We start from the raw sequence: 27234 nt of genomic DNA on the forward strand, positions 1-27234 counted from the left end.
TCCCTCCATTCCAACGTACACCTGCCTCACTGTGGAACCTCCTTGAATTAATCACTTAAAGCTCCTATGCCTGGAAACCAGCATCTTCCACGAGCCGGCCCGGACCTCCTTTTCTAGCCTCATCACCTACTTTTTCCAAAGAAGCCCTCCATTCTAGCCACACCAGGAGCTGTGCCTGGGGCCTTCACAGGCTCCCTCCCCTACCTCCCACCCTTTGCTTGTGTTCCCTCCTGGGGACCTCTGACCTGGGAGGCTTCAGGACTGAGTTCGAATCCTGCCCCGCCAGTCGGTGGTTGTGTGAGCTTGCGTAAGCTACTTGGTCCTCTGGTGATCAGTTTCCTGCTGTGTCAGAAGAGACTAATTATACTTTCTTCACAGGGTCATTGTGAGGATTAAACAAGATACTCTGAGTAAAGTGCAAGGCACACAATGTTCATCAACGAGTAGTAGATGCCATGATTATCACCTACATTCTACTATTATTGCTCAGATACTACCTTTTTTCTGTGCAAACGTTCCTTGACCACTCCTCTGATTTTTTTTCCTCTGTGCCTCCAAGGCAATTTCACTTAACAATTAGTCACGCAGTGTTTTGTGACTTCCCCTTTACTGTGGTCTTCAGCAGTTATTTAAATCCCATCCCGCTGTGTAACTTTGCACACGTCTCTCATTGGTCTTTCATCTCAGTTGCAAGGAGGGGTGGTGATGATGTGCTTTGCAGGAAGAGGACACACGCTTCTGCTCCCAGCTTAGCACTTTGCATGGAGTAGGAGCTCAACTTGTATATGCCGATTTAATTAATGTCGAAATCTTTAGGCTACAATTAGAACTGAGTCCAGACTGAGCTGTACTTGAGGCATGTCAGAAAAGCAGAGTGACAGACATTCCTCCACTGTCTTCCACAACTTGGGCCGATTTCTAACAATCCTTTAACAACTAAAAAAGTTCCTTGCAGGGTCTAATTTGAGTCCTGCTTGCTGCAATTGAAGCTGCTTTTCAGCCTCAGATTATTGATGTCTAGGTAATAAAAAGGGGGGGGGCGCAGGGGTGGCAGGCGCAGTGACTCACGCCTGTAATCCCAGCACTTTGGGAGGCCAAGGCGGGCAGTTGCCTGAAGTCGGGAGTTCGAGAGCAGCCTGGCTAACATGGTGAAACCCTGTCTCTACTAAAAATAAAAAAATTAGCCAGGCATGGTGGCGCACACCTGTAGTCTCTGCTACTCAGGAGGCTGAGGCAGGAGAATCACTTGAACCCGGGAGGCGGAGGTTGCAGTGAGCTGAGATCACACCTCTGAACTCCAGCTTGGGAGACAGAGCAAGACTCCATCTCAAAAAAAAAAACAAAAACGGGGCGGGGGGGGACAATATCTAGGATAGTTGGAGATGTAAACCTCCTGTGACCCAGCAATTCTATTCCTAAATATATGCACCGGAAAATATCTTGCACAGTTAGCACCTGAAGATATGTCTTAAAATGTTCATAGCAGCATTATTTTCAATAGCAAAAACCAGAAATAACCATGAATATTTATCAACAGAAGAATAGACAGACTGTGTTATATTCACATCATGGAATATTATACAACAGTGAAATGAATAAATTAGAACTAATCATATTAATAGGAATCTTTCTTTTTTCTTTTTTTTAAATAATAGGAATCTTTCAATGATGAGCAAAAAGAGCAAGTTTCGGAAGAGTAATGACAGTGTGGTATTATTTTTACAAACTAGGTAAAATAATATTTTATATTGCTTGAGGATATATGCTATGTAATAAAAGCATATGGAAGTGCATGGAAATAACAAACATCCAATTCAGAATAGTGGTTGCCCCTGGGAAGGGGGAGGATAATGCAGGGTGGTACTGAGTGTTCAAACTGAGTTTGAGTAATTCTTTCTTTCTTTCTTTACCTCCCTCTTTCCATCCCTCCCTCCCTTCCTTCCTTTCTTCCTTCCTTTACCTCCCTCTTTCCATCCCTCCCTCCCTTCCTCCCTTTCTTCCTTCCTTTGTTCCTTTTTTTGGGACAGAGTTTCGCTCTTGTTGCCTTAGGCTGGAGTGCAATGGTGCGATCTCAGCTCACCGCAATCTCCGCCTCCTGGGTTCAAGCGATTCTCCTGCCTCAGCCTCCCAAGTAGCTGGAATTACAGGCATGTGCCACCAAGCCAGCTAATTTTGTATTTCTAGTAGAGACAGGGTTTCTCCATGTTGGTCAGGCTGGTCTTGCACTCCTGACCTCAAGTGATCTGCCCGTCTCGGCCTCCCAAAGTGCTGGGATTACAGGCGTGAGCTACTGCACCCAGCTATTAATTTTTTAATTTTTTGTAGAGATGGGGTCTCCCTATGTGCCCAGGCTCATCTTGAACTCCTGAGATCAAGCGATCCTCCCGCCTTGGCCTCCTAAAGTGCTGGATTATAGGCGTGAGCCACCGCACCCAGCCTAAATAGATTTCTAAGTAGAGCCATTTTCCAAGGAAAGAATAATGGAGACATAATCTGGTTTTGTTCCTTCTGTCTCTGCTGGGAGGATTATAGCCCCCCTCTATAAGTGGGAACTCTGAGCTGGAGAGAGGTGACAGGATTTGCTGGATGCTATGTGGGAAATCAGGAGACCCTGCTGCTTCCTCTTTCTTTGAAACAAACTGGATTTGTGGAAATTACTTGTGGTTTTAGAGCCATTGAGACGTGAGTTTTAATCCTGCCTCTGACATTATCTATAACAGCTGTGTGGTCTTGGCCAATCTCTGCCCTTTTAAAGCCTCAGTTCCTCATTTAAATAGGAAAATAACAACATGGAGTTTGCAGGGTTGTTGGAAGAATTAAAATGGGAGTGGTCCACCTTGCTCTGGTTTGGTACATGGTGGAAATATAGCTCAGGTCCTTTTTGCCATGCTCATAATCAGCTAGTCAGTGACCTTCTTCTCCTGGACCCCATCTGTTCTCAGGGAATTTAGCCAGCTCTTCTCCCTGACTATAATCACGGCTCTCGACTGAAGGGAAAGCCCCTTTCCATGTAATTTTGACATCTTGTGCCATGGAAATAATTAATACCTTTATTCTCTTAATACATCTATTAATTAAGCAAATAACTACTGGTAAGTATAATATGGCAATCAAACTTTAGGCTTCAGGGTCAGAGATTTGAGTGCTAGTCTTGGCTATGCCATTTACTAGCTGTGTGACCTGGGCAAGTTACTTCTACTGTCTACGCTTCATTTCCTCGTCTGTATAATGGGGATAACAGTGCCTACCTCCATGGGCTTTGCTGAGAGTATTACATGAGAACACACATATGGTGTTTAGCAGTAGCTATTATTACCCAATCATAATCCCAGCAATGTGCTTGGGACTTGGGGGAGGAAAAAGTATAAATAAGACTGGTCTTGAAGCATCACAGTCAAAAGACGTGATGACAAATAAATACCATATACATTCATAGAATGATAAATGTGGTAAAAGAGACAGAAAGTGCTGGAGTCGGTGAGTGACTACCAACTCCTCCTGAAGGAGTTGTGGGGCAGCTCCACAGAGAAGCTGATATTTGGAATAGACCTTGAAGAACTAGTGGACTCCCTCAACTTGGGAGATGGGGAAGGATGTTTCAAATTGAGGGGGCGGCACATACAAAGGCATGGTGGTATGTTCCGGGGAGAGCAAGGCATTTCCCACGGCTGCTGCATGTAAAGAGTTTTGGGTTATGCTAAGAAGCTTGGATTCTGCTGGGCATGGTGGCTCACACCTGTAATCCCAGCACTTTGGGAGGCCTAGGCAGGCAGATCACTTGAGCCCAGGAGTTTGAGACCAGCCTGGGCAGCATGATAAAACCCTGTCTCTACAAAAAATACAAAAATTAGCTGGGAGTGGTGGCATGCACCTGTGGTCCCAGCTACTTGGGAGGCTGAGGTGGGAGGACGGCTCGAACCCAGGAGGCGGAGGTTGCAGTGAGCCAAGATTGCACCATTGCACTCCAGCCTGGGTGACAGAGCCAGACCCTATCTCAAAAAAAGAAAGAAAAAGAAGCTTGGATTCTATTCCCTAGGCCAGGGGTCAGCAAACTACTGCCCTCGGGTCAAAGAGAGAGGTGGCTGTTATGCTACATGTTTTTGTAAATAAAGTTTTTTTGTTTCTGTTTTTGTTTTCTTTTGAGACAGCCTCTTACTCTGTGGCCCAGGCTGGAGTGCAGTGGCATGATCTTGACTCACTGCAACCTCCGACTCCCGGGCTCAGGTAATCCTCCCACCTCAGCCTCCCCAATAGCTGGGAGCACAGGCACACACCACCACACCTGGCTAAGTAGATAAAGTTTTACTGGACCATAGCTATGCCCATTCATTTATGTATTGCTTTTGTGCCACATGGCTGCTTTTGTGCCACAATAAGAGTTGAGTAGTTGAGACAGACCATCTGGTCCCCAAAGCGTAAACTATTTACCATCAAGTCCTTTACAGAAAGTGTGCTGACCCCTGAGCTGGGCCATTGGGAACCTTTGAGGAATCCCAAGCCAAGAAGTGACATGATCATATTTGTATTATGGAAAGACAACTGTGGCAGCCACATGGAGGACCAGTTAGAGGGGATGAAGTGGAAGCAGGTGACCACGAGAAGGCTGTTGCTGTTGTCCAGCTAAGAGTTGACAAGGCCTGAACTGAGGCGATGGCAGTATGAATGAGTGGATGATGGAGATCTGAGAGATTTTTGTTGTTGTTGTTTGAGATGGAGTCTCACTCTGTCACCCAGGTTGGAGTGCAGTGGCATGATCTTGGCTCATTGCAATCTCCACCTCCAGGGTTCAAGCGATTCTTGTGCCTCAGCCTCCGGAGTAGCTGAGATTACAGGTATGCGCCACCACACTTAGCTAATTTTTAGTCGAGACGGGGTTTCACCATGTTGGTCAGGCTGGTCTCAAATTCCTGACCTCAAGTGATCTGCCTGCCTCGGCCTCCCTAAGTGTTGGGATTACAGGCGTGAGCCACTGCACCCAACCTAGATTTGAGAGATATTTAGGGATTAGATCAATAGGACTTGGTGCCTGAGTGGATGGTGGCTGAAGGAGGCAGGGAAAGTGGACTTCTGGCCCCAGCAAAAGAGGGTTAGGGTTATTAACCAAAAGGAAAAAGTCTGTGGTGAAGGTTGTACATTTCACTTTGGATCCAGCTTGGGGTATTTGTAAGTGATGGTGGAAATACCAGGCTGGCCTCTAGAGTAATGTCTGCGTGGAGACTTGGGAGTTATCCACTGTGTGGGAGGTGTTTGGGAGTCCTGAGAATGAACAAGATCTCCCAAGGAGGGAGTGTAGGATCATAAGAGCAAAAGGCAAAGGAAGAAATCCTGAGAAGTGTCAGCAATGAAAGTCAAACAGAGGAAGTATATCTAGCCAGGGGATCCACAAGTACTTCTGGAGGCCAAGTTCTAGAAGGAAGGCAGGTCGAATAGGCATTGACTAGCAGGCCAGGGAGGCAGGCTCTAGAATTAGCAATTGGGCGGTTACTGCTTGGGTGACCAACTCACAACTGGAAATTTCTCAGTTTTAGCATTGAAAACTCCCATCCTGGGAATGCCCTCAGTCTCGGGCAAACCAGCAGAGTTGGTCACCCTACTGCTGACCTTACCATGAGTGATGTCAAGAAAAGTTTAGCTTGCAAAGAGCTAGCTTCTGAAGGTATCAATTTTCCATTAAGTTGATGACCTAAGTCTTAAGTTGAACTTTTTTTTTTTTTTTGAGACAGAGTCTTGCTCTGTCTCCCAGGCTGGAGTGCAGTGGCGCGATCACACCCCACTGCAGCCTTGACCTCCCACTCTCAAGCAATCCTTCCACCTCAGCCTCCCGAGTACCTGGGACTACAGGCACACCTGATTTATTTTGATTTTTTGTGGAGATGGTATCTCACTGTGTTGCCCAGGCTGGTCTCAAACTCCTGGGCTCAAGTGACTAGGTTGATCCTTTCTGAATCACTCCAACCATAATAACAAAAAGCTCTCTTGGTACAGCACTTGACCATTATATGACCTCATTTGATCCTTACAATAACCCTGCGAGGTAGGAGTTTGTAGCTGCAATTGCACAGGAGTGGAGATAGAGAGGTTGGCATTTGATGAAGCACCTGTGCCAAGTAAGTGGCAAAGGCAGGGCTCAACCTCAGCCTTTTGACTCCAGAAGCATTTGCCTGGCTACCTCCTGGTTGTAGATGTCCATAGTTTGGGGAGCTGGGCTCCTGGCTGGCCAGGCTACGGATCCCCTGCTCACTGTAGAGTCAGGCAGAGGCCAGGAAATTCTTGGAAGTGTGGAAGGAGCCCCACAGCTATGTATAGTTCAGTGCAAGAGTAAGGCTGTAGATTCATAGAAAGGCCACTACATAAACTTATGCCATCAGGGGTTTGTAAGAGGGGCCATATTCTATGCAATAGCCAGGCTCTTAAACAAATTTTTCTTGTGGTAAAATACACATAACCTAAAATTTACCTTTTTTTTTTTTCTTTTTTTTTTTTTTTTTTAAAGACAGGGTCTGGCTCTGTCACCCAGGGTGGTGTGCAGTGATATGCTCATAGCCCACTGCAGCCTCGAACTCCTGGGCTTAATTATTTTATGTATAAAATAGTTAATCTCTGCATTTTAGCTATTTTATGTGTACATTTAAACTATTTTATGTGTACAATTCGGTGGCATCAAGTACATTCACAATATTGTACAACCATCACCACTATCCATTTCCAGAACTTTAAATAATCCCCAGTAGAAACTCCATACCCATTAAACAATGACTCACAATTCCCCCCACCCTTAGTCCATGGTAACTTCTCTTTTCTGTCTCTATGAATTTGCATATTCTAGGTAGCTTATATAAGGAGAATCAAACAATATTTGTCCTTCTGGGTCTGGATTCTTTCACTTAGCATAACATTTTTAAGGGCCATCCATGTTGTAGCCTGTATTAAAATTTCATTCCTTTTTACGGCTGAATAAAAATGTGCATATGTTGTATGTATATGCCACATTTTGTTTATCTATCTGTTGCTTGATAGACTCTTTATATTCTTATATTTCAAGTGAAGACAATCATGAACTTCTGATAAAGTATCGTTTCAGAGACAACTGGATACTATGTGCTTCCAGATATAAGAAATATTCTTGCCAGAAAAGAAAAAAAAATCAAACTCAAAGCTGTTCAAGCCTCTAGATCTGTCTACCAATGATAGGATATCAAACTACACTATGTGGATGCAATAAGCAAAATCCTGACTGTGAGAAAATCTATAGGATAAATGACCATGTTTCTTCAACAAATAAGTTGCAGGGGGAAAACAGAGAGAGATAGAAGGGAAATCTGTAGATTAAAATATACTTAAAAGTCATGTCAACTGACTGCAATGTGCGGATCTTGATTCAAACACACATTTTAAAAAAAAGACATTTATGGAGACAATTGGAATTTATGGAGATCATTCCATCATGGAGATAATAGAATGTTTGACGATATTAAAAAATTATTGTTCAAGGCCGGGCATGGTGGCTCACGCCTGTAATCACAGCACTTTGGGAGGCTGAGGCGGGTGGATCACCTGAGGTTGGGAGCTCGAGACCAGCCTGACCAACATGGAGAAACCCCATCTCTACTAAAAATACAAAATTAACTGGGCGTAGTGGCGCATGCCTGTAATTCCAGCTACTCAGGAGGCTGAGGCAGGAGAATCACTTGAACCCAGGAGGTGGAGGCTGCAGTGAGCCGAGATCGCACCATTGCACTCCAGCCTGGGCAACAAGAGTGAAAGTCTGTCTCAAAAAAAAAAATGATTGTTTAAAAATTGGTATGACCATTGTATTATGGTTTTGTTTAAAAAATAATCCTGGCTGGTGCGGTGGCTCACATCTGTGACCCCAGCACTTTGGGAGGTTGAGGTGGACGGTTCGCTTGAGCTCACGAGTTGGAGACCAGCCTGGGCAACATGGTGAAACTCTGTTTCTACAAAACAAACAAACAAACAAAAATTTACCTGGGCGTGGTGGTGCGTACCTGTAGTCCCAACTACTTGGGAAGCAGAGGCAGGAGAATCACTTAAGCCCCAGAGGCAGAGGTTGCAGTGAGCCAAGATCGTGCCACTGCATTCCAGCCTGGGTGATAGAGCCAGACCTTGTCAAACCCTTATCTTTTAGAAATACACAATGAAATTCCCTTCCTTCCTTCCTTCCTTCCTTCCTTCCTTCCTTCCTTCCTTCTTTCCTTCCTTCCTTCCTTCCTTCCCCTTCCTTCCTTCCTTCCTTCCTTCCTTCCTTCCTTCCTTCTTCTTTCTTTTTTTGACAGAGTCGCTCTGTTGCCTAGGCTGGAGTTCAGTGGTACGATCTCAGCTCACTGCAACCTCCACCTCCTGGCTTCACAGGATTCTCCTGCCTCAGTCTCCCAAATAGCTGAGATTACAGGTGTGCGCCACCACGTCTGGCTAATTTTTGTATATATATTTTTAACAGACAGGGTTTCACCATATCGGCCAGCTGGTCTCAAACTCCTGACCTCAAGTGATCCACCTGCCTCAGCCTTCCAAAGTGCTGGGATTACAGGCATGAGCCACCGTGCCCAGCCTTTTTTCTTATTTTGAGACAGGGTCTCGCTCTGTTGCTCAAGCTGGATACGATGGTGTGATCTTGGCTCACTGCAACCTCCGCTTCTCTGGCTCAACTGATCCTCCTGCCTCAGTCTCCCAAGTAGCTGGGACTACAGACACACATCATGCCAGGCTAATTTTTTTTGTTTTGTATTTTTTTGTATTTTTAGTAGAAGCAGGGTTTCACCATGTCAGCCAGGCTGGTCTCGAACTCCTCACCTCAAGTGATCTGCCTGCCTCAGCCTCCCAAAATGCTGGGATTACAGGCATGAGCCACCATGACCCGCTTGAAAATTTTTTTTATTCTTTTTTTGTGTGTGTTTTTTATTTTTTTGAGTCTCGCTCTGTTGCCCAGGCTGGAGTACAGTGGCATGATCTCGGCTCACTGCAAACTCCGCCTCCCAGGTTCACGCCATTCTCCTGCCTCAGCCTCCCGAGTAGCTGGGACTGCAGGCACCTGCCACCATGCCCGGCTAATTTTATGTATTTTTAGTAGAGACGGGGTTTCACCTTGTTAGCCAGGATGGTCTCGATCTCCTGACCTCGTGATCCTCCCACCTTGGCCTCCCAAAGTGCTGGGATTACAGGCATGAGCCACTGCACCCGGCCTGGCCTGAAATATTTTTATATAAAATTATTTGATATCTGAGATTTGCTTCAAAATTATACTCAGTGTGGGGGTTGGGGAGTAGGTGGAAAGATAGTTGAAACAATATTTCTGTGAGTTGATAACTATTGAAGTTGTATGCTGTCTACTTGGGGGTTTATTATATTATTTTGTTTACATGTATATGTGTTTGACTTCCTGTTAGTAGCTTTTTTACCTCATTTCAGAGACGTGTTTCTTCATTTTGGACTGATCTTCAGCCGATACTCTAACAATTTAGCTTTAAGTTTCCTGGAGAGCATTCTCCACCCACACTCCCAGTTTCTGCACAAAGGGTAAAGGATCTTAAGCTAATAAATGCAATAAGCTAATAAATGTTTGAGGAACAACATTTAAAGGTGTGCTTTTGACGTTTGAACAACACCAGCTATCAGGCAGATCTGCAATTCTGTGGACTTTTAAAAAAGCAGACTTGCTTATTTTCAATTCTTTTTGGAGAGTCATATCGTGGTAACTTACCACATGGTAGGCACCATCTTACACACTTTACATTTGCTGTATCTTCTAAGCCTCACAGTAACTCTACATATTATCAGCCTCCATTTTACAGATGAAGAAATGGAGATGCAGAGAGATTAATAATTCCTAACACTTGTTAACCACTTACTATGTTTCGAGCACTGGGCTAATTGCTTTAAATGAATTTGCTTATTTTATTATCTCACACCCTTACAAGGTAGGCAATATTAATATTATTATTTTTTTTTTTGAGATGGAGTCTCGCTCTGTCCCCCAGGCTGGAGTGCAGTGGTGTGATCTCGGCTCACTGCAACCTCTGCCTCCCAGGTTCACACCACTCTCCTGCCTCAGCCTCCCAAGTAGCTGGAACTACAGGCGCCCGCCACCACGCCCGGGTAATTTTTATTTTATTTATTTATTTATTTTTAGCAGAGATGGGGTTTCATCGTGTTAACCAGGACGGTCTCTATCTCCTGACCTCATTATCTGCCTGCTCGGCCTCCCAACGTGCTGGGATTACAGGCGTGAGCCACTGCGCCCGGCCATATTATTATACCTCTTCTATAGATGAGGAAATTGAGATTTAGAGAGGCTAAGGAGCTTGCTGGCAGCTGCTAGAGCCAAGCATCCTCTCTGTGTGGCCCCAAAGCCCAGGCACTCACCCACTCCACCCAGGATGCAGCCCAGAGCTTCAGGGCAAGCATTCCAGGCTCTGCTGTTTATTAGTCACAGTGCCTTGGGCAAATTAATTCACTTTCCCAAGCCTGGTTTCTAATCTGTGAAATGGGGATAAGAATAGCATCTCCCTAATATGGTAATTCTGGGGATTAAGTGAGAGTGCATTAAGGGGTTAGCATAGTGCCTGACCCATAGTTAGGCTCCCTTGATATAAGTGATTTTTATTACCCAGCTTCTTTCTGGGGTGGAGGGCTTCTTGATTAAAGTCGGATCATTTTAGGACTTTAGGAATCTTCTGGAAAAATTGGCCTTGCCATGACCATCTGGGTGATTTTATGTGGATACTGCTCTGGCTTTTTTCTGTGCGAAGAGGAGAGGGGTGCTTTACTTTTACTTTTACTTTTACTTAGAGCTAGGGCAGGGTTTATTCTGGCATTTGGGAAGGAAAAGTCTAAAATCAAGTGACCAAGAACCAGAGTTATTGTGTCAGTGTGTGTTGCCCTGGAGTTTCAGTCTTGCTTAGTGTCTGAAACTGGTTCCTGATTCAGGCAAGAAGAGCTCTCAGGGACACCATATGCTACCTAGAGAGTGCCCTAGGTGTAGACACATGTACATAAAAGAGTTGTTGACTGGCACGTGGTAGCTCATGCCTGTAATCCCAGCGCTTTGGGAGGCCAAGGCAGGCGGATTACCTAAGGTCAGGAGTTTGAGACCAGCCTGGCTAACATGGTGAAACCCTGTTTCTACTAAAAATACAAAAAGTTAGCTGGGTGTGGTGGTGGGCGCCTGTAATCCCAGCTACTCGGGAGGCTGTGGCAGGAGAATCACTTGAACCTGGGAGGCGGAGGTTGCAGTGAGCTGAGATGGCGCCATTGCCCCCCAAGCTAAGCAAAAAGAAAACTATTTCTTTTTAAAAAAAAAAAAAAAAAAGAGTTGTTAATATACCTATTCATTTCACTGCCATGGTGTAGGGAAAAGAATGGGCTTTGGAGCCTTAGGGACCTCAGTTTGAATCCTGACTCTGCTACTCTTCGGCTGGGTGCAAGTCACAAAGCTGTCTGTGCTTCATTTCCACAACTATGAGTTAGGAAAGATAACCAAGCTAACAGCTGTAGAATGCTTACTATGTGCTGGGCATTGTTCTTTTTATATATTAAATCATGTAATTTTTAAAAATTAATAAATACAAGGCTGGGCAAAATGGCTCACGCCTGTAATTCCAGCACTGTGGGAGGCCAAGGTGGGTGGATCACCAGAGGCCAGGAGTTTGAGACCAGTCTGGCCAACATGATGAAACCCCATCTCTACTAAAAATACAAAAATTAGCCTGGTGTGGTGGCACATGCCTGCAATCCCAGCTACTTGGGAGGCTGAGGCAGGAGAATCACTTGAACCTGGGAGGCAGAGGTTCCAGTGAGCTGAGATCACAGCACTGCACTCCAGCCTGGGTGGCAGACTGAGACCCTGTCTCAAGATAATAATAATAAATATTATTTTAAAAATCAGTTTAAGTTCACAGCCAAATTGAGCATAAAGTATAGAGATTTCCCATATGCCCCCTGCCCCCACACATGCACAGCCTTCTGCATGATCACACTCTTCACCAGAGTTGTACATTTGTTATAATTGATGAACCTACATTGACACATCAGTATCCCCCAAAGTCCATGGTTTACATTAGGATTCACTCTTGGTGTTGTACATTTTGTGGGTTTTGACAAACGCATAATGACATGTATTCAACAGTGCGGTATCACACAGAAGAGTTTCACTGCCCTAAAAATCCTCTGTGCTTTGCATTTTCATCTCTCCCTCGACCTTAATCCATGGCACCACTAACCTTTTTATTGTCTCCATAGTTTTGCCTTTTGCAGAATGCCATATAGTTGGAATCATACAATATGTAGCCTTTTCAGATCAGCTTCTTTCACTTATTAATATACATTTAAGATTCCTCCATGTCTTTTCATGGCTCGATAGCTCATTTCTTTTTTAGTGCCACATAATATGCCATTGTCTGGATGTACCATAGGTTATTTATCCATTTACCTACTGAAGTTCCTCTTGGTTGCTTCCAAGTTTTGGCAATTATGAATAAAGTTGCTACAAACATCATGTGCAAGATTTTGTGTGGACATAAGTTTTCAATTCATCTGGATAAATACCAAGGAGTGAGATTGTTGGATTGTATGGTAAGAATATGTTTCATTTTCTAAGAAACCATCAAACTGTCTTTCAAAGTGGCTACACCATTTTGCACTGCTACCCGTAGTGAATGGGAGTTCCTGTTGCTCTACATTCTTGCTAGCATTTGGAGTTGTTGGCATTTTGGATTTTGGCCAAAATCCAAATTTAGGTAAATAAAGTAGTTTTATCTCATGGTTATCTTAATTTGCTATTCTCTTTTATTTTTTATTTATTATTATTTTTTTGAGATGGAGTCTTGCTCTGTCACCCAGGCTGGAGTGCAGTGGCACAATCTTGGCTCACTGCACCCTCTGCCTCCTGGGTTCAAGCGATTCTCCTGCCTCAGCCTCCTGAGTAGCTGGGACTACAGGTGCGTGCCACCACACCCAGCTAATTTTTGTACTTTTAGTAGAGACAAGGTTTCACCATGTAGGCCAGGATGGTCTCGATCTCTTGACCTCCTGATCCACCTGCCTCGGCCTCCCAAAGTGCTGGGATTACAGGCGTGAGCCACTGCACCTGGCTTTAATTTGCTATTCTCTAATGACATACAATGTTGAGTATCTTTTCTTTTGCTTACTGCTATCTGTATATCTGTATCTTACATATCTGTATTACCTTGCCTTTGGTAAGGTGTCTGATCAGGTTTTTTACCCGTTTCTAAACTGGGTGGTTCGTTTTTTTATTGCTGAGTTTTTAAAACTCTTTGCATATTTTGGATAACAATCCTTTATCGGATGTCTTTTGCATATATTTTATCCCAGTTGCGGCTTGTCTTCTCATTCTCTTGACAGTCTTTTGCAGAGCAGACATTTTTAATTTTAATGAAGCCCAGCTTATCAGCTCTTTCTTTCATGGTGCCTTTGGTGTCGGATCTAAAGAGTCATTGTGATACTCAAGGTCATCTAGGTTTTCTCCTATGTTATCCTCTAGGAGACAGTTTTATAGTTTTGTGTTTTACATTTAGGTATATCATCTATTCTGAGTTAATTTTTGTGAAGGGTATAAAGTCTTTTTTTTTTTTTTTTTTTGCATGTGGGTGTCCAGTTTGTTGAAAAGCCCCATGTGTTGAAAAGACTAGGCTTATATAATTTTCAAAACAAATTTTGAGGGAGGGAGTCACTGTTATTATCCCAATTTTTTGGATGAACAAAGGGAAGCACAGAGAGGTGATTTATAAAAAATCACGCGCAGTAACACAGCTAGTACTTGACAGAACTGAGATTTGAACCCAGGCAATCCAGCTCCAGAATCCATGCACTCAACCCCTATCTATAATAATAATGTCTCCCTCACAGGTTCATTGTGAGGAATAGAGATAGTGTCTAGTATATAGTAGGTACTCAGGAAACACTAATGATAGTCATTGTTCTACCTAGCCTGCAAGGTTCCACTCAAATGTCATGTTTTTGGGTTTGTTTTTTTTTTTCTTTTTTGGAGACAGAGTCTTGCTCTGTCGCCCAGGCTGAAGTACAGTGGTTCAATCTCGGCTCACTGCAACCTCTGCTCGCTGGGTTCAAGAGATTCTCCTGCCTCAGCCTCCCAAGTAGCTGGGATTATAGACGTGCACTACCACGCCTGGTTAGTTTTTTGTATTTTTAGTAGTGATGGGGTTTCGCCATGTTGGCCAGGCTGGTCTTGAACGCTGGCCTCAAGTGATCTGTCCACCTCAGCCTCCCAAAGTGCTGGGATTACAGGCATAAGCCACCATGCCTGGCCTCAAATGTCATGTTTTTGAAGCTGCTCTTCTCACTCCTCAAGCCGAATAAGTCTCCCATCATAGCACCTATCTCATCATCCAAGTTATGCCAGCATGGTGAACCCTACTACTGTCACAGCTCAGCTCACCTGTTCCCCATGTGATTTCCCTGAAGATATGCCATGTCTGATCTCCTTCTGTGTCACCCCAAGTGCCTGGGGCTGCACTTGGCACTTAGCAGGCAGTTTGTTAAATTAAGTTTGAGTTGCATGTCATTCCAAAATGTGTATCCCGCCTGGGTCTATTCCTCAGGAACTCCTAACTCTTACTCAACTCTCTGCTTCTGAGCCTCCTTGCTCCAGCCTTCCCTGGTCTGTCAGGTTGGGCTGCCCTTGCCTGGAGAAGTTCCTGTTTGGGCTGTCTAGGGAGGCAGCAGCCTTTGTCTGCTACACCCTTCTTCCTGCACCACCCCACTCAGTTTCTTCCACATTCTGGCGCACCCCACTCCAGCATGGACACTGCCCAGGGAAGTGTCCCCGTTTCTTTCTTTCTCCAAACTCTAGACATAGCACCTATCTTGGAGGCTTGGTATCTGGATGTCCCTTGGCCTCTCCCAGGAAGTATAAACTGTCTTCTTGGTGGGTAGAGCAGCTCACTTGATATTTACAGCACACGGTGGACCCAGGGACAGACTGCATTCCAAAGAGCTTCTGAAAGCGTTAATCTTGGCATTGGTGAACTCCTTCAGGGAGTGAGTGGCACTTACAGCCATGGCCCCTGGGCCCTGGTACGCCTCTTGATCCACTCCATTTTGAGGCAGGGCTGTATCAGACCAAGCTATTGGAAGTCTGTTTTTACCTTGGGGAGTGCATTCTGGCAGTGCCATCTCGGACATGGCAGGCAGTACCTGGTCTGGACTGGGCCCGGGGCACCATCCAGTAGGGCCCTGTGTGTGCCTCTGCAGAGCCACCTTGGGAAGAGGCGGCCAGTAAGACTTAATTGCTTCCTCTAGACAGCACTACCTTGAACACAGCCTGCAGAGTTCGGTGCCTGTCTTGGACAGCCCCTCTTCTATACGTTCATCATGACCCCGGTGCCTGTCCTGGGCAGTGCCACTCAGCCCCTTTCGGACCCTTTTCGGACAGCCTCCAGTGCCCAGTGCAGACAGAAACTCCAGGCAGGGCCTCTCTCAGACACAGCGAGAGGGGCTTCGGAGTCCACTGCGGACGGAGGCTGCCAGGGCAGCGCCCGGCCCGCCTGGCCCACACGTCTGGCGGCGCGCACTGGCGCTGCCAAGCAGGCCCGGCGTTTATTCCCACAGCCGCCAGCAGGGAGCTCCCTTTCGGCTCGGCCTGCGCGGTCGCTGGGGGCGGCGCCGAACTGCGCCGCGCTGCGCTCTGCTCCAGCCCTGACCGGGCCGAGGCTGCTGGATGCCGCGTCTCCGCTTCTGCTGCCTGCCGGGCGGGCTCCGGTGGCCGGTGAGTGCGGGTCGGCGGCGGCGGCCGCTCGGTGGCGGGCCCGGCTCGGTGGGGCCGCGGGGCGGGCTCCGGCCGGGAGGGCGGGCGGGCGGGCGGCGGGGCCCGCCGGCTCCTCCTCCTCCCCTGTCCCCTGGAAGCAGCGGCCCGGACTCCCGGCTCCCGTCCCTGGCGGCGCCGTGGAGCTCGACGCCAGGGGGTGGGGGCCGACCGGGAGCGGCGGGGAAGGGGGACCACCGGCCCTTCCAGCCAACCTGGGGGGCGCAGGGAGGCAGCACAGGGTGGCCTTCAATGTGGGGGGATTTGGCGTTTGGAGGCGCCCAGGTGGCCCGGAGCTGCGGGGTGGGGGCTGCAGCCTCGGGGGTGGGGGGACTTCTCCTGCCCCCGTCCAGGCCCCCCGATGGAGCGAGCGAGCGAGCGAGCGGGGCGCTGAGGAAGGCAGCGGGGAAGGGGAGCACCTCTACCGACCCTTTTATCCCTCCCAGCGGCCTTCACTCTTTCACTGCCGGGCAGACTGCGGGCTCCTCTCAAAGGAGCAGCTGCTAGACAGCTGGCAAAACAATGGAGACCCCGCTTCCCTGGGCCCCCTCCTCTTGGGACAGAAGATGAGAGGGTGAATGGTGGCAGGCTTTGGGGATTAGGGAGTGCAGGCTGTGCCCTGCGACTGAATGCTCACCTCACCTTGCCCTGCAGAGGGGTGGGGTGCGTGTGGGAAGGTCGGACAAGCTGCCCCAGGCCTCTGGAGAGACCGCCCCGTCGCCCCGCCCTGCTAACCTGTCATGCCAGTTGTTTCGCCAATGGGAAGGGGAGGTGGTAGGGGTGGCTGCCCCCTCACCCTGCCCCTTGTTAGTGGGGGTGCTCTCCTTGGTCCCAAACCCGGCCAGGAGTGTGGGTCCTGTTCCTGGGTGCGATAAGGCCCGCAGGGACAGGCCAGGCATTGGGGCTTTGTTGTGGGGGTGGAGATGGGGGAGTTGCCCTACTGCAAGGCACATGTGTCTTGCTGATTAGTTGGAAAGGTTGAGGCCAGAATGAGCTAGAGGTGGGGGGTGGGGGAGATGGGGAGGAAGACAGCCAGTTTGTTTTTGAGCCGGTATTCATTTTGCCTGGCCACTTTGCCAATGGGGCATGTGTTTGGCGCTGGCCTCATAGTTTGTATTTGTGTGGGGAGGGCTGGGGGAATGCTTCCTGAGAGGGACTGTCCTGGCTAGGGCCTTCATGCCCTCAGATGGCTGCCCCGAATTAAAGAATTGGATTCCCTCCCCGCTTCACCCTGCCAATGACTTGGGCTAGTTAGTGTGGGTTCGTCTTGTCTTTTGGAGCCCCTGGCGTGTCTGTGGCCGAGAAGGCCTCATCAGTGCCCCTGTGGCAAGTGAGCTCTGGGAAGTGTGTATGCACTGGGGTGCGCTGGAAGGGAGGGGAGGCCACCTGGGTGATTAAGAGCAAGATCACCTGAGCAGGACGGTGAGTACAGAGCCCATTGAATCAGCCGCCTTTCCCTTGTGCTTTGGAGCCCTTTTCTTGAGCAGGTTGGTGCCCTGTTGTTGTGGCAACAGGCCTGGCCTAATGTTCCCCGCCCTTTTTAGTTCAGGGGCTACTTTCTATCTGGGGATATTGAAAGTTGCTCTCCTGAGGTCTCTGGCTTCCTGACAAGCCTCACTGGCTCTTTGTCCATGGCTTCCCACCTCCTCAGCTTCCCCTCTGTTTTTTTGTGATGAAGACTTTCCAGGAAACATCCTCCTGGTTTCTGGATTTGACATGACGGGTTATATATAGCCTCGGGTGGAGGTGTGCTTGTCCATTTTGGGTTGAGGACATCGGGGTTGTGGCCTCAATTCCAGGAAAACCATGGCTTTGGGGGCAGCTATTGTGTTGAGGGGATTAGGGGAATGAGAAGGGTTGTAGGTGGGGGTGGAGAGTGGGCATGGGAGGGGCCACAGGCTGGCGGTCACTTCCTTTGGGAGCTTTGAACTTTGAACAGTTGATGACCTGGTGCCTGGTGGCTCTGAGTGTCTCGTTTGTTTACTGTCTCCTGGCCTGGCCTAGGTGCCAGAGTGTGTGCCTGAGGGCTTCCTCCTGCGCCCCAGACTTTCCTCATGTGGATTATGCCCTTCCTGACTCCCACCAGGCTACTCCTGGGCCATCTGGGTAGCCAGCCAGTTCCCTGGAGGCCCCCTCACTGGCCCTGGTAGTGGCTGTTCATTGAGGACTGCATGTGTCTTCAGAAACTGGGCCTGAAAACTCTGGGTCCCCCAGAGGCAGGTACCTAAAGGTGGACTGGGTGGGGCAGAACTGGGGCTCATGTGAAAGGGAGAATCCACCCTGCTGAGGTGGAGCTGGGAGTTGTTGGAACTCAGGAAGCCTTCATCCGGACTTGGTGTGTCACAGGTCTTCAGGGCAGCAGGGTTGTTCTTAATCGTTCAAACCAGAGGTCTCTCCCCAGCCAGATCCTCTCACCTGGAGTGGACGCCACAGGCAGGAGCCAGAGCATCTTTGTGAGCTGGGTTTTGTTGGTGGCCTGGGGTCCCAGGCCTGAGTGTGGTGGGAAAACTGAGGGGCTCTGGCTGGTTGTAGTTTAAAGGTATGGGGCTGTAGGAGGGCCCAGCCCACTGTCTGCTGTAATTGACAGGTTCCCACAGGACTTGGGATTGGTAGGGGGGCTTGGTGGAGTTTAAGTTCTGCTTTGGGTCAGACCCCCGGGTGCTTTAAGATCTGCACACCCCACCCCTATCACCATTTTTTCCCCCTAGCATTTTCCAAGGTGGCCTGAATTAGAGGAGGCGGGGAGGTGTCGAGGTAGGAGCTGGATTGGGAGGGGTGATGAGCAGACCCGGTGAGCCTCCACTTCCCACCTTCACTTCCCTACCCTTCTCTTGAGGTAGGAATTGCAGGGCTTAATGTCAATTTCCCTTGCCATTTCAAACAGTTGAGAGTCAGGCAGCAGTTTTGGTTGTTGGACTGATGATTTTACAGGACCCAGGGCCCTTTCTGTCTGCCAAGTACTTTATCATCACTTACAAGAGATTATTGTGATTATTCTCTAATATTCAGAGAGGTTGGATGATGGGCTGAAGGTCACACAGCAAGTCGGAGGCAGAGCGGGATTACAACCTGCAGTGTGTGGTTGAGCAGAATACCTTTCCAGCAGAGGCTGAGGGCCAAATCTGAGCTCTCAGGCCCTTAAAGATACTGTAGCTGAAATAGTGGAGGCCCAGAGAGGGGAGGGGACTTGCTCAAGGTGACACGGAAGGGGATGTTAGCGGAGCTAAGCGCCAGGCATGCACCTGGAAGAGCAGCAGGGGACCTGGCGGGGCCGCAGGAGCTCTCCCGCTCGAGTTCCTCCTGGGCCCGCGGGATTGCTGCGTTCCGGGGGAGATGGGATCGCAGCGGGAGGCGCAGTGGGGCTGCGGCTGCGCCGGCCCAGCCGCGGGGAAACGCCAAGTGCCGCCCGGCTCCCCGCGCGGCGGCGTGAGAGCTGGCTAATGTCACGTGAGAAGCGTGCAGTCGGAGTGAGGGAGCACACCTGGAGCCAGATAAGCTCCGTGTGACCTGGCAGGGAGTCACCGGGCGCTGCGGAGCTCAGCACAGCCGGCCGGGAGAAGGCTCCCCCTGGAGCACGGGGCCAGGCCAGGTGCTGGCGACCCCTCCGGCCATTGCTACAACCCTTGGCGAGGGGCAGAGCCGGGATGGGGGTCCCGGGGCTGGAGGAAACGGCCGCTCAGGGAGGTCAGAGGCCAAGGGAGAGAGGCCGGCTCTCTCGGGAAAGTATTTCCTTTGTATTTATTTATGAGTGTGGTCTGGGGGTGGGGGTGGGCGGACTGGCCTAAGTATCTATCCACCACATCCAAGTCTGGGCACCCTTGTCTTCCTTGTCTTGGGACTCTAACGTTATAGTTTCCATTTCCTGGGGTTTTTTTTGTTTGTTTGTTTGTTTTGCCAGCTGCTAGGTGACCCATTTAAATGTGTCCCCACTTACAGCCACAAGACACCAGTGAGCTCTATTTTAACCAAGTCCCCCAAGCCACTGAAACTTTTTCAAGACATGAAGGCAATCCTTAAACTGACCATTACCCTGTTTGCAGCTTTACTGCTAGTGGATTGCCTACTAGTTTGTCCATTTTTTTTAGTCTGGAAAAAAGTTGAATCATTAGGTAGGAAGCTAAAGCGTTACTAAAGTGTTACCCTTCTTCTCCCCTACTCTCCAGAGATGACCACTGATAAATTTTTGGATCGAATTTTTCCAGACTGCTGTTTTTTTGAGAAGGAGTCTCGCTCTGTCACCCGGGCTGGAGTGCAGTGGCGCAATCTCGGCTCACTGCAACCTCTGCCTCCGGGGTTCAAGCAATTCTCTGCCTCAGCCTCCCGAGTAGCTGGGATTACAGGCGCCCACCACCACTCCCGACTACTTTTTTGTATTTTTAGTAGAGACAGGGTTTCACCATCTTGGCCAGGCTGGTCTTGAACTCCTGACCTCGTCATCCACCTGCCTCGGCCCCCAAAGTGCTGGGATTACAGGTGTGAGCCACTGCACCTGGCCAGACTGCTTTTTAAAAGCTTGTTATATATATTTTAGGCATTATATATGTTTATAGTTTAATATATGTTTTATAAAATATCATCTTATATAAATATTTTAAAAATTTCTGTAGGAGGCCGGACACAGTGGCTCACACCTGTAATCCCAGGACTTTGGGAGGCCGAGATAGGCAGATTGCTTGAGCCCAGGAATTTGAGACCAGGCTGGGCAACATGGCGAGACCCTGTCTCTACAAAAAATACAAAAATTAGCTGGGTGTGGTGGCGCGTGCCTATGGTCCCAGCTACTCAGGAGGCTGAGGTGGGAAGGATCGCTTGAGCCCCAGGAGGTTGAGGCTGCAGTGAGCCCAGATCGCACCACATTCTAGCCTGGAGGACACAGTGGGACCCTGTCTCAAAAAAAAAAAAAAAAAAAAAGATGAAATAAAAGTAGAAGAAAAATGATAGATAATCCCACTCCCTAAAGCTCTTAGGTGTAAGCAAATACACATTTACCAGATGAATGTTCTTGTAAAAAATTAAAATATAGCCCGAGTGTGGTGGTCCATGCCTATAATCCAGCACTTTGGAGGCCAACGTGGGCGGACCACTTGAAGCCAGGAGTTCAAGATCAGCCTGACCAACATGGTAAGACCCCATCTCTATTATTTAAAAAAAGAAAAAAAATTAAAATATGGATGAAACACAAGTCTATTTGACCCTTCGAAAATTCCAGTCTCCTCCCCAGAGCATATATTTTTCCTACACATATGCAAATATTGTACACAATGTACATGTAATATATTCACGCACATATATATATATAGGTTTTTAAATTTTAGCAAAATTATAAACTATCCTGCAACCTGTTTTTTCACTTAACAATAGAGTATAGAATCTTTCCAGGTCAGTGTATACAAATCTACTTCATTCTTTTTACTTTTAATTATACAACTGCTCAGTTGTATAATTTAGCTTTTTTTTTTTGAGACAGAGTCTCGCTGTCTTGGGCAGGCTGGAGTGCTGCAATGGTGTGATCTGGGCTCACTGCAACCTCCGCTTCCTGGATTCAAGCGATTCTCCTGCCTCAGCCTCCTGAGTAGCTGGGATTACAGGTGCGCCACTACGCCGGCAAATTTTTGTATTTTTAGTAGAGATGGGGTTTCACCATGTTGGCCAGGCTGGTCTCGAACTCCTGACCTCAAGTGATCTGCCTGCCTCAGCCTCCCAAAATGTTGGGATTACAGTTGTGAGCCACCATGCCCGGCATTTTTTTTTTTTTTTTTGAGACATCATCTCCCTCCACCCAGGCTGGAGCACAGTAGCACGAATCTTGGCTCATGCAGCCTTGACTTCTAGGCTCAAGTGATCCTCCCACCTCAGCCTCCCAAGTAGCTGGTATTACAGGTGTGCACCACTGCCTAGCTACTTTAAAAAATTTTTTTTGGAGTCAGAGTCTCACTGTGTTGTCTAGGCTGGTCTCAAACTCCTGGGCTCAAGCAGTCCTGCCTTGGCCTCCCAAAGTGCTGGAATTAGAGGCCTAAGCCACTGCACCTGGCCAGTTTTACTACTCTCTAGTAAGGACTTTTATATTTATAGACTTGCCTATTAGAAACAATGCTGCAAGGATTAGCCGTGTGTATTATGTGAATGTAGCTATAGATGTCTTGTAATGGAATTGCCCAAAGAATATGTACATAAATATTTTCATATGCCAGGTGCAGTGGTGGTGCCTGTAATCCTAGCTACTCAGGAGGCTGAGGCAGGAGGATTGCTTGGGGCCAGGAGTTTGAGACCAGCCTGGACAGAATAGCAAGAACCTGTCTCTGAAACAATTTTTAAAAAGTTAGCCAGTAATGGTGGCGCACACCTGTAGTCCCAGCTACTCAGGAGGCTAAGACAGGAGGATCACTTGAGCCCAGGAGTTCAAGGCTGTAGTGATCTATTATTGAGCCACCAAACTCCAGCCTGGGTGACAAAGCAAGACCTTGTCTCTTAAAAAAAATTTTTTTTTTCACAGATACCACTAACTTGACCTCTGAAAATACATTCGTTGGCGCAAAAGTAATTGAGGTTTTTGCCATTAAAAAGTAACGGCAGGCCGGGTGTGGTGGTTCACGCCTGTAATCCCAGCACTTTGGGAGGCCAAGGCAGGAAGATCACGAGGTCAGGAGATCGAGACCATCCTGGGTAACACGGTGAAACCCCGTCTCTACTAAAAATACAAAAAATTAGTTGGGCGCGATGGCGGGCGCCTGTAGTCCCACCTACTCTGGAGGCTGAGGCAGGAGAATGGCGTGAACCCGGGAGATGGAGCTTGCAGTGAGCAGAGATCGCGCTACTGCACTCTGGCCTGGGCGAAAGAGCAAGACTCCGTCTAAAAAAAAAAAAAAAAAAAAAGTAACGGCAAAAACCATAATTACTTTTGTACCAACCTACCAATTTGTGTTTCCACTAAGACTTATGAGAGTCCCTGCATCCCATACCCTAATTGATTGATGTTATCAACCCTGATAGTTTTTACTAAACTGCTAATTGAAAATAGTATACCTCAGTTTCACATGTCTGTGAATGTTGTGGAGGCTGAATGCCTGTTCATGTTTATTGGCCATTTGTATTTCTGCCCTTACAAATTGCCTGTCCATAGTATCCTTGGCACTAGCTACGTGGGCCCTCTGGACTCAAGCCAGTGTGATCCAGCTTGGCCTTGTGCTTATCAAGTTACCTTCACTTCTTTGGACTTTACTTTCCATGTACAAAGGTTCTGACTTATTTTAGTCATACTTGTGCACTCTGTTATCCTCTCTACTGTGTCATTTAGACGGCAAAACATGTGCCCTGCTACTATTAGGTACCTGTCTGAGGGTAATTAAATATATTTCATTTAATTCCCCCACCTTAGTTGGTAGGTACCATTATTATCTCCATTTTATAGATGGGGAAATGGAGGCCTGGAGGCCTTAAGTGACTTGCCTGAGATTTCATAGCTATTTACTCAGATTTTTTTTCATTTTTATTTAATTTTTTTTTTTTTTAGACGAGTTTCGTTCTGTCGCCCAGGCTGGAGTGCAGTGGCGTGATCTCGGCTCACTGCAAATGCTGCCTCCCGGGTTTCAGCGATTCTCCTGCCTCAGCCTCCTGAGTAGCTGGGATTACAGGCGCATGCCACCATGCCCAGCTATTTTTAGTAGAGACAAGGTTTCACCGTGTTGACCAGGCTGGTTTCGAACACCTGATCTCAGGTGATCTGCCCTCCTCGGCCTCCCAAAGTGCTAGGATTACAGGCATGAGCCATCACGCCCTGGCCCTGTTGACTCAGATTTGTTCACAGGTTTGTTACTTGATATCCAAAGCCCGAGCTCTGACACTGGGCTTATTTATCTTTATGTCGCTTGCCTTTAGGAAGTGGCTGATAGATACATATTTTTTCCCCAAATTTTATCACAATGACCTGCAAACATTTAGAAAAGTTAAAGAATTTTGCAATGAATACCCTCCATCTCCTAGATTCTACAATTAACATTTTCCTATCCTTGCTTTTACACATCTTTATCCCTTGGTCCATCCATCAGGCTATAGTTTGTTTTTTTTCTTTTTTTCTTTTTTTTGAGACAGGGTCTCAGTCTGTTACCCAGGCTGGAATGCAATGGCATGATCGTGGCTCACTGTAGCCTCGACCTCCCAGGCTCAGGTGATCTTCCCACCTTAGCCTCCCAAGTAGCTCCCACAGGCATGCACCACCACATCCAGATAATTTTTTGTATTTTAAGTAGAGATAGGGCTTTGCCATGTTGCTCAGGCTTGTCTCCAACTCCTGAGCTCAAGCGATCTGCCCGTCTCGGCCTCCCAAAGTGTTGGGATTATAGGTGTGAGTCACCTTGCCCAACCTCATCAAGCTGTCTTAAAATTTGACATATCTCAAAGTAAAATGTAGACATCAGTATGTTTTGCCCCAAATACTTTAACGTATATATCATACACTAGAGTTCAATATTTGTTTATAGTTCTTTTCTTTTGAGTGAATATTTACAAACAATGAATGCACAAATCTTTTTTCTTTTTTGAGATGGAGTCTTGCTCTGTCTCCCAGGCTAGAGTGCAGTGGCGCGATCATCTTGGCTCACTGTAACCTCCGCCTCCCAGGTTCAAGCGATTCTCCTGCCTCAGCCTCCCTAGTAGCTGGGACTACAGGTGCGTGCTGCCACGCCTGGCTAATTTTTTGTATTTTTAGTAGAGACGGGGTTTCAGGATGGTCTCGATCTCCTGACCTCGTGATCCACCGGCCTTGGCCTCCCAAAGTGCTGGTATTAAAGGCGTGAGCCACCACGCCCAGCTGAATGCACAAATCTTATGTGCACCATTTGATAACTTGACAAGTGCATATACTTATCAACTCAAACCACTATCAATATACGGGACATGAACATCACCCCAAAAAGTTCCCTCATGCGATCCCACTCCTACCCCCACCATAGGTTAGTTTTGCCTGCACTAGAACTTCATATAAAGAGAATCATACCCATATGGGCTCTTTGTCAAAGACTTCTTTCCCTCTCACTTGACATCATGATTTTGAAGTCCATCCCCATTGTGTGTATCTTTAGTTGTTTCCTTTTTCTTGCTGAGTAGTATTCCATTGCATGAATATGAGCATTGTTTATGCACTCTGATGGACAGATAGATGTATATTTGAGGTTAATGGTCATTGCCTTCAGGATGCTTACTCTCTTAAAGTGATAGAGCAGCTGAGTTGACAGATTGTACTTTGTTTTTGGGAATAGTAAGATCAAGATAGTTTGGGTCCATACCCTAACTTACATAGATGCCTTCCTTTTCTTAAAATTAGGAAAAACTTCTTAGAGTATGATGAGGAGAGAAACACAGAAAAGGAGGTCAGGAAAATTGTAAGGTTACCTTTACTGGAGTGGAGGGAGAGGGTAGGAGAGGAACGGGAGGCAGATGGAAACTGCAGCCTGGGATAGGGGGTAGGAAGGTGGTGGTGTCAGAGCTGTTGGAGACTTTGGACCTGAGGCCAGGAGGTGCTGGAAAGTGCAAGGTCTACAAGAAGGCAATGGAGCAGCAGTCGCATTGCAGATCTGATCCTGGATGGGAGGATGCAGGCAGCCAGGCAGCTCTAGACTCGGGAGAGAACCAGTCCACAGCCAGGCCTGGCGATGATGGGGATGGCAGTTGGGAAGAGGTGCCTTGTGAGCTGTAAAGATTGTGGTGGCAGGACAGGGGTGGCAAGGGAAGGGCTGGCATAGCCTCATTTTCTGAAGGCCCCAGGGTTGGGATGAGAGGGGTGCCTTTGGCAGAAGGTTAATAACTTAACCTGTGTCCACAGGAGACTTAGATATTTAGAATTTTAGAGCCAGAAGAGATCTAGATCATGTAGTTCAACCTTGAGCAGAGTGACAGGCTCAAGGTCCCCCAGCGATTTTTTGGCAGATCCAGGCCTAGTTACCAAATCTCCTAAAACTTCTAGCCAGCGCCATCCCTTGTGCTGCTGCTGTGACCGTCTGCTGTCCTGCCTGCTGCAATGATAGTGAGGAACAAGCTTTTGCTCAGACTTTTTCGGGGACCTTTCCAGCCCAAAGATCCTAGAATTCTGGGAGATCCTTTCCATTCATATTACTCAGCGATCTAGCCCCCAGCAAAGAGTCAGGATTGGGTAAGCATTATAGACCGAGAATTGGGCATCTTGGTGGGACAGCATTATAGTCAGTTGGGTTCTCTGTGGTTGAACTGAGGCCAAGATACTCTTGTTTGTCCCATCCAAGTCCCCAAGGTGGATTTCTTTCTTCATTTCTCCCACAAGTGCCCCTGGAGTTATCTTCTAAACCATCCGTTTAAGATGGTGCAGGCAGTGGTGGGTGAGGTATAAGGTGGGCAGTAACAGCTGAAGACCCCACATCTTGGTTTATGGTAGATCTGTGCCACACCCCATCAACATTCAGGAGGAGAGAGACTCCCCTTGTCAAAGTAGAGCCCTGAAGAGAGAATGCTGGCTGTCAGGTACTCCTCCACCCCAAATCAGTCCAGACCTACCTGGCCAAGGACCCTGGCTGTGTGCCTTTTGGGCCCTAGATTTCCTGTTTTCTAACTCCCAGGTACTGTGCATGTAGCATTTAGAACCAACAAGTTCAAGGCTGGGCGCGGTGGCTTACGCCTGTAATCCCAGCACTTTGGGAGGCCGAGGCGGGTGGATCATGAGGTCAGGAGATCGAGACCATCCTGGCTAACACGGTAAAAACCCATCTCCACTAAAAATACAAAAAATTAGCCAGGCGTGGTGGTGGGCAGCTGTAGTCCCAGCTACTCGGGAGGCTGAGGCAGGAGAATGGCGTGAACCCCGGGAGGCAGAGGTTGCAGTGAGCCGAGGTCGTACCACCTCTGCCTCCTGGGTTCAAGTGATTCTCATGCCTCAGCCACCTGAGTACTTGGGATTACAGGCGTGCGCCATCACACCTGGCTAATTTTTGTATTTTTAGTAGAGATGGGGTTTTACTACGTTGGCCAGGCTAGTCTCAAACTGCTGACCTCAGGTGATCCGCCCACCTCAGCCTCCCGAAGTGCCGGGATTATAGGCATGAGTGGTCTTGAACTTCTGACCTCAAGTGATCTGCCTGCCTCAGCTTCCTAAAGTATTGGGGATTATAGGCATGAGCCACTGTACCTGGCCTTGAATTATATTTCTTATGGACAGCACTGCTCTAGAAAGGAGATGAGTTGGTATGCCAGGAGCAACACAAGTCAGGATGCTGGGCAGGGGGAAGCAATTAGCCATTGCACTAGGGCCTTTGGGAATTTCTGACCTTGATACCTTCCTGAGCATTGTACCCGGGTTGAAGGGTCGTCCCTCTCAGTAGACTGGGGATCCCGGAGGGCCCTGCTTGGTTGTAGGGGTGGAGCACACAGAGAGGAAAGGCCTGTCCAGGGCCTGGCAAGAGGCCATTACTAGAAGG

General features: G+C 47.8%; 1 protein-coding gene across 12 annotated transcripts in view; it reads left to right on the top strand.

Annotated features, from left to right (window-relative positions):
• MYO18A (myosin XVIIIA) overlaps window positions 1-27234 on the top strand; it is a 123511-nt gene that overhangs the window by 1552 nt on the left and 94725 nt on the right. For 10 of the 12 annotated variants that reach the window (XM_058444939.1, XM_058444940.1, XM_058444941.1 and 7 more), the window contains exon 1: window positions 15645-15760. The exons of 1 other annotated variant lie outside the window; for it this stretch is intronic. The gene's annotated coding sequence lies outside the window, so the exon portion shown is untranslated. Of the gene's footprint in view, window positions 1-15644; window positions 15761-16887; window positions 17219-27234 lie in introns of those variants that run through there. One more of the 12 variants, XM_058444934.1, reaches the window with a different exon arrangement.

This window comes from Hylobates moloch, unplaced genomic scaffold (genome assembly GCF_009828535.3).
Source record: "Hylobates moloch isolate HMO894 unplaced genomic scaffold, HMol_V3 SCAFFOLD_10, whole genome shotgun sequence".
Lineage (NCBI taxonomy): Eukaryota > Metazoa > Chordata > Mammalia > Primates > Hylobatidae > Hylobates > Hylobates moloch.